We start from the raw sequence: 6,912 nt of genomic DNA, 5'->3' as shown, positions 1-6,912 counted from the left end.
CCGAGAGTCTGCATTTTAGCTTTGCTACTGGCAGTGAGATGAGCTGGCCCCCTTTGGATTGTCCTTGTATGTGCTGTGTCTTTCTCCATGGGTTGAGGATCTGGACTGGACTCTAATGAAAAAGAGCATTGCCTATTTAGATTCCTATAAGACAATATAATAAAATACCTGGTATTAATTATTTTGGGGTTATAGTACACATCTATCCATTATTACCACCACTCTGACCCTCAAAATCTACCCATAAGGGTTGTATGCTTAAAGAATAATTCATGAGCATCATATAATTCCATTTTTAATTTATGAGATTAATCTTAACTATTGAAAATTTACAAAAGAGAATAAATAGAAAATCTGCAGAAAATGTAAAGAAAGGATAAGGGGAGTAGCATTCTAAAATGATTTTTAAGCTACTATTGGTGTGTTAGGTTGCCTGGTACAATGTGAGAGCCATATTTTTTCTGAGATTTTTCTTTAAGAGCAGACTTCCGACAACTGTAGAAATGTGTCTTTCAAAGAACAGAAAAGTGCATTTATTTTCTGATTGGGTAATAATCTATCATTTTCCATATGAGTCAAAATCTACTGTGATGTCTAAGAATTTATAGCATCCCTATTCTATCACACCACAGACAGCTTTGGTATACATATGATCAAATGCATATGATCCCTAGTTTTACAGACTAGAAACGGCAATTTTCAAGAAATCTGTTACTGTATAAGAATCAAGATGCAGCATGGCACAACCCAAAGCAGGCTGAATTCAGAAAAGCCCTTGTTATGTTGGATTTCTAGACTATCAAAGCCAGTGATTTATATATAAATTTATATCAAGGAAGTGGCTCTCACAGCTGTAGATGCAGGTAAATCCAATCTGGTTGTAATCCATGGATCAGACATAAAGCTGGAGGAACAAGAGAAAGAGAAACAAGAGAACACAGGAAGAACACAGGTGGTAGATGGAGAGGTGGCTGAATTCAACATCAGCTACTCAGATGGCTCCCAGGTTTGGCAGGCAATAGGGCAGACCATTGGATCGAGTCCAAAGAGCTGGAAGTTGATGAGCCAGGTGCAAGATCCAGAAAAGGAGGACGAGCAAAGGATCATTACACAGTATCTTATGAAGTAGACCACGCTCTGAGGAAATATCATTAAGAATGTCGGCCTAAGTAAGGGATTGTATTCCACCCTAATCTTCCACCACTGCTAGACTTCTCACAGTAAATCAACTCCTGCAGTTGATTATATTGTGTTAGAGCATATCACAGGGAAGTCCCAACTACCAAACTACTGAGAAGCCTGGCGCAGTCAAATTGATACAAAACCTAACTATCACAGTGTCGATTTAAAAAAGCAGCTACCTGCTTTCATTGTCTTCAGTTTCAACCTACATTTACGGACGAGCAATTGATAGTGTGTTCCAGAGTCAGCCTTTGACGAGATTTTAGCTGCTGTTATTGAGTTTCTCCATAGTCTCGCCCCACAGATGTAGTCAAATTGATTCCTGGGCATTCCTTCTGGACACAACCACATACATAACCACTGTTTGCATTGATGAAAAAAGACTTTGACAATGAAGAAGTCATTTGTCTTGCAAAATTCTATCACGTGATCGCCAGCTTCATTTCTATCACCAATCAATATTTTCCAGTTACTCTTCTTTTCACTTTGTTTCCAACCTTTTCATTTCAATTGCCAATTATTATCAATGTTCTTGATTGAATTGGATTGTTTGATCAGATTTAAACTGAAATGGTAGAATTCTTCAATTTTGCCTAACTAATTTTAGTGGTTGGTACATAAATTTGAATAGTTTTATTAATTGCATTTCCTTGTATGCAAATATATATTATCCTATCACAGACAGAAGTGTACTTCCAGATAGACCTAAAAATGTCCTTCCTGATGAGTGCAGTACCTTTGCTCTTGAATCTGTTGTTCTTGGCATAGCACACCCTATGATTTTCTGTTTCAAAATAGCCAATAGCAGTCCATTTCAGCTTACTAATGCCTAGAATGTTGATCTTTATGCATTTCATTTCAGTTTTGTAACTTCCAGTTTCCCTAGATTTAGATTTCATTTATTTCATGTTATGAATTTTAAAAAAATCATTTTATTGGGGGCTTATCACAATCCATACATACTTCAATTGTGTCGAGCACATTTGTACATTCGTTGCATTCATCATTCTCAAAATATTTTCTCTCTACTAAAATCCTTGGTATCAGCTCCTCATTTTATCCCCTTCCCTCCCCACTCTCCCTCCCTCATGAACCCTTGATAATTTATAAATTATTACTATTTTGTCATATCTTACACTGCCCGATATCTCTCTTCACCCACTTTTCTGTTGTCTGTCCCCTAGAGAGGAGGTTATATGTAGATCCTTGTAATCGGTTCCCCCTTTCTATCCACCTTCCCTCAACCCTCCAGGTATCACCACTCTCACCAGTGGTCCTGAAGGGTTCATCTGCCCTGGAATCCCTGTGTTTCCAGTTCCTATCTGTAGCAGTGTACATCCTATGGTCTAGCCAGAATTATAAGGTAGAATTGGGATCATGATAGTGGAGGGGAGGAAGCATTTAAGAATTAGAGAAAAGTTGTATGTTTCATCGTTGCTACACTGAACGCATGTTCTGATTTTTAATAGCATTTTCAGCTGTTTCTTCTCATTTGTTTCTATCAGAAAATGAAGATACTGAAGGCTTCACTCCTGACACGCTTTCCTCCATCCTCATTAGGGTTGCCCCTACTCTGAGAAGGCAGCTCTTGCTTAGTCATATTTTGAGTTCCATATGACCTGAGGGGCTCATCTTCTGTCACCATTTATGACAATGTTATTCTGCTATTTTTCAAGTTTTCAGTATCTGGCAACATTTCTATGCTATCCATAAGATTTTCAGTGGCTAATTCCTCAGCAGTGGGCCCCTAATTCCTTCTTTCGTGTCTGTTTTTAGTCTGGAATCCCCACAAAAGACGATAGTCTCTTTGGGTGGCCCTGCCAGTATTTGCAATACCAGTGAAATAACCTTCAACATCACAGCAACACACAAGCCAACACAGTATAACAAGATGGCAGACAATGGTAATTTGAGTTATAGTAAATTAATATGCTTCTGCTACCCACAAGTTCTAATGTGACATATTGTAGTTCTGGACTCAATCACCTGTAGATATAGTCACCATTTAGATAGAATTCTCTAAACAAATAATGGATAAGATTAGGGTCAGATTGAGACCTATCCTTAGTAGACAATGTGGTGCAAGCTATACACCTTGTTTCCTTGGTGGATTCTTTCCCTCTACCTTAATAGAGGGTGTGATTTAAAGACATCTTTTGTTTTCTCGGATGGGTATTATATCATGGTACTACTGTATGGTTCTAACACACATCCTCTCGCCTGGTAAGTGATGCCTGTATTTACTGCCTGTAGTTTTTAGAAGCAAGAAGATCCACTGTGACTTTTTTCTTTTGTTTTTAAGATTCCCCCGAGGGGGAGCACTGTTCCTGGAAGTACTGCAATACGAGGTTGATACATGGAGTGGACGGAGCAAGCTCCTATTACAACTCCCTGCTCCAAAAATCCATTTAATATATTGTCCTCGGATAGAGGACGTATCAGACATTAAACTGATAAGAATAGATACTACACTTCATCTTAGCCAAAAGGCCGAGAAACAATCCACTGTGATGTTTTTGGGTTTTTTTTGCTTACCTTTGACCTTCAGATTCTGGAGTGAATAGCACCCGCCATCACCTGAGACATTTCCTCAAATTTCATGGGTTTCTGTGAAATGTTGCAGCAAATCATATAAGATGAAGGAAGATACTGAAGGGAAGAAATGGGAAATATGGAGCAGAGTAGCATCTTAGAAGTGTTGGATATTTGGGTCACCTTTAATCTTTAAGCCCTTGGGACTAATCTTTTATTAATTCTTCTAAAAAAATTATTACCACAAGTAGAAAGCATCTTCTTTGGTCCCAATGCTATGAAATTATAAATCAGTAACATAAGGCCAAGGGGAAAAATAATACATGAAGAAGGAATACCACCCTACTTAAAATTAAATGGGTTATAGAATAAATCAAATGTGAAATAGAAATAGCAAGGGAAGACGCTGGGAGGTATGTAAGAAAAATAGAAAGTATGGCAAATACTTATATATAGAAAATTCTCCAATAACTTTGATCCACAAGTAGATGCTTCTATAGGCACAATGGCTATACATGTGCGGGCATGAAAGTAGGAATAAACATAAGTAGGTTTGAGTATATTTGTTTATGTAGAGACAAGGTTATGAAACCTTCTCAGACCTAACCAAACACCTTGAGGGAATGAGTCAGTGGGCTCGGAGGCTCAGGAGCATGGTTTTGTGCAATACCACGATTGATTGATGTAAGATAGTTCACTAAGTCTCTGTACAACATCTTACATTGGTGAGAAAAATACAAAATGTTCCAGATTGAAACAGAAATGAAAACATAACATGCCTAAATCTTTCAGACTCAGTAAAGCAGTAATAAGAGGAAATTTATAGCAATAAATGTGCACCATGAAAAAATGAATTAAAAGTGGTCTAAAGTCAACACATTTACTTTATAACTTGAACAAATAGATGAAAAGTAGCAAAAGATATCCACAGTCCCCCTATAAAAGGACACAGTAACAATTAGTTATAAATGGATGGAACAAGAAGAAGGAAATCAATACAAAGAATCAATGATTTGTTGTTCTTTAAAGGACCAATGAAATGGATAGGCTCGTGATCAGATTGATGAATAGGAGAAGAAAATAACATAAATAAGTAAAAAGGTGGATGTCATCACAATATAACACATATTAGAAGGCATTATACTCTTCCAAATTTGAAAACCTACAACTGTGGAAGCACTTTCTAGGAAAACTCTACTAGTTAAGCATTCTGATAAGTATTGATATGAATTCTAGTCAAACTATGCCACAATATGGAACAGGAAGGAATACACCAAACCCATTTTATGATGCCAACATGACCCGAAGTTGAAAGTCAAGCAAAGATCAATATCCACAATGAATATAGATGCAAACATTCTTTAGTAATGTTTAGCCTATAGAATTCATAGCACATAGAATAGAAAAAAATACAGCCTGCCAAAATTTAATTCATACCATGTATGCAAAGATGGTTAAACATTAAAAAAAGCAATCACTATTATTTATGAAAGGAAAATACAACTTTCCCAAACCTTTATAAAAGAACAATCACATCATTTTCTCATTCAGCGTAGAAAGGCAATTTATCAAATCCACTTACAAGTTGATAAAATCCGATTACAAGGATCTACATGTGACGTCCTCCCTGGGGAATGGACAACAGAAAAGTGGGTGAAGGAAGACACCAGATAGGGCAAGATATGACAGAATAATAATTTATAAATTATCAAGGGCTCATGAGGGAGGGGAAAAAAGAGGACCTGATGCAAAGGGCTTAAGTGGAGAGCAAATGCTTTGAAAATGATGAGGGCAAAGAATGTACAGATGTGCTGGACACAATTGATGTATGTATATGTATGGATTGTGATAAGAGTTGTATGAGCCCCTAATAAAATCTTTTTAAAAAATCCGCTGCACTTTTCTGATACAGCCCACAGTAAAATCGGAATGGAAGTGAAATCCCTCAACACCCAAGGGTTCAGTAGAAATCAATAACAGCCATCTAGGAGAAGAAATTTGTTACGTGGAATTTATAACAAAGATGATTAAATATTTATTGTTACTTATGATACATGTGCTGCATATTCTTTATATCAGTAAATTAATAATTAATTTGCATTCATATACACGTGCATTTTTTCCAGAGATATCTGTTAAACATCAGCCACCACTGGATAAGGGCTCAGAGGAAGAATATCTTAGCCAAGGTCACACCCAAAACCAATGTCGAAGAACTTAAGGTCTTCCTGAGCAACTTCTGCTGGTCCCTGCTAGAGGAGAGAAATCTCCAAGCTCCCACAGCTTCTGCTCTAATAATTCTCATTCTATGTCTCTTTATTTTGCCACAGTTTCATATACAATAGATTAATATTTTTGTTAATTTGTCTTTATGACAATTTCTAGTATGATTCTTTTCATGAAAAATATTGTTATATCAATACAGTTCCTCCATCTCAGATTTTTATGATTAAATCTGCCTAAACCAGAAACCAACAATGTGTGTGAATAGACTCCAATTTATGGTGACACCATGAACATCAAAGTAAAACTGTGAGAGTGCTTTAAATGGGTGACATCAAATGTGCCTTTAAATGGACTGGGATCCACCCCCACCCCTTTTTTGTTACAGCTACATGTCATCCAGAGACTTCAGAATATGTGAAGGCCTTACAAATCAGATAACTCAAGTTTTTACAGAACTTTAAACTTTATGATGTGCCCTGCTGCCACTATCTTTTAACAACAGTGAGCTAGGTAAGATTGAGCTCTATAACCCAAGAGGAAATTGAGGCCCAGGAGGCTTAAAGGCTGTATCCATAGCTATTATCCTGTAATGTTATAGCTCAGGTCTTATTTTCCTTAGTCTGACAACTTTTCATAGCACTGAAAACACAGTGATGAAAGTATGAGCAAAACTCCTAAGGCATATTGAGCAAACCCAAGCAATAAAATAAGATTATGAGATCCAAATAAATTGAGCAGCAAAGAAGCACATCAGTCTTTCTGTACAGAAACAGAGGATCTGGTAAAGGAGGAAAAGGGCATTGGAGATATGAGTTTTATATTGCTTTTTTTCATAGACATAGATTCCAGTTTACAGTGGAAAAGCTCATCGGTGTGTGCCATAAATTCATTACACAAATGAGCTGATTCTCTCATGAGAGAGTCAGGAGAATGAAAATGGTGATGCAGATGACCTCACATCTATGCACAGTC

The 6,912-nt window shown here is 37.0% G+C and overlaps 1 non-coding gene across 1 annotated transcript; it reads right to left on the bottom strand.

The window, feature by feature from the left end:
- Nucleotides 1-3,493: 3,493 nt before the first annotated feature.
- On the bottom strand, nucleotides 3,494-3,684 carry LOC142457434 (U2 spliceosomal RNA). Its single transcript, XR_012786180.1, has one exon. It is a non-coding gene; the product is annotated as a U2 spliceosomal RNA (small nuclear RNA).
- Nucleotides 3,685-6,912: the final 3,228 nt, after the last annotated feature.

Source organism: Tenrec ecaudatus, chromosome 9, assembly GCF_050624435.1.
Source record: "Tenrec ecaudatus isolate mTenEca1 chromosome 9, mTenEca1.hap1, whole genome shotgun sequence".
Classification (NCBI taxonomy): Eukaryota; Metazoa; Chordata; class Mammalia; order Afrosoricida; family Tenrecidae; genus Tenrec; species Tenrec ecaudatus.
Note: the sequence above shows the minus strand (reverse complement) of the source record. Positions and strands in the feature narration are given on the sequence as shown.